This window comes from Dendrobates tinctorius, unplaced genomic scaffold (genome assembly GCF_039654945.1).
Source record: "Dendrobates tinctorius isolate UK_male_01 unplaced genomic scaffold, ASM3965494v1 ptg000350l, whole genome shotgun sequence".
In the NCBI taxonomy this organism is placed as follows: domain Eukaryota; kingdom Metazoa; phylum Chordata; class Amphibia; order Anura; family Dendrobatidae; genus Dendrobates; species Dendrobates tinctorius.
In genome coordinates, this window is record NW_027362016.1 from 2,202,815 (window position 1) to 2,203,482 (window position 668).

Sequence of the window (668 nt, forward strand, 5' to 3'; positions counted from 1 at the left end):
GTCAGGATGGCCGAGCGGTCTTAGGCGCTGCGTTCAGGTCGCAGTCTCCCCTGGAGGCGTGGGTTCAAATCCCACTTCTGACATCAACATTTAATTTCAAGAAACTTTATCTTCATTGATTAGATGAGGTCAAACAAAACTTAGTAATGTGGTTTTGAAAAATTTCCTGAGAGTCTTTGGAGTGAATCTGAATTTGTCCTCTCAAAAAAGAACTCTAGGAACATCAAACAGAATTTTTGTGCATATGTCTGTTGTTCTTTTGGCACTAGAAAAATCCTTTGGACAGTCAATGAGGAGGGACTATTTCACCTCTTTGTGTTCTCTGTCCCTATTAGGGTAGGGAATCAACCTTCTACAGTGCTGTCATGAAATATATCTAGAAACGGATTTGCTGGTAAGTCTACTTTCATAGTTTTCACCTCATACATCAATAGACCATAACGATACTTAATAAACAAAAACTTAACAACAAACCTAATCATAGTTTAAAAAATGTGAAATGCCCATGTCATTCTGACATGTTTCAGCACATTTTGGGACAAATGGTCTCACTTTTAACAATCAATAAAATATTTTCTCTAAATTGTTGTCTCTTTTTTGCTCCAATTGTTTGCATCTCATAAAAAATAAAACTTGATGTAACATTATGCATGCAAATTGTGTTTTAT

The 668-nt window shown here is 35.8% G+C and overlaps 1 non-coding gene across 1 annotated transcript; it reads left to right on the plus strand.

The window, feature by feature from the left end:
- Positions 1-83, plus strand: TRNAL-CAG (transfer RNA leucine (anticodon CAG)). Its single transcript has one exon. It is a non-coding gene; the product is annotated as a tRNA-Leu (tRNA).
- The last annotated feature ends 585 nt before the right edge of the window (positions 84-668 follow it).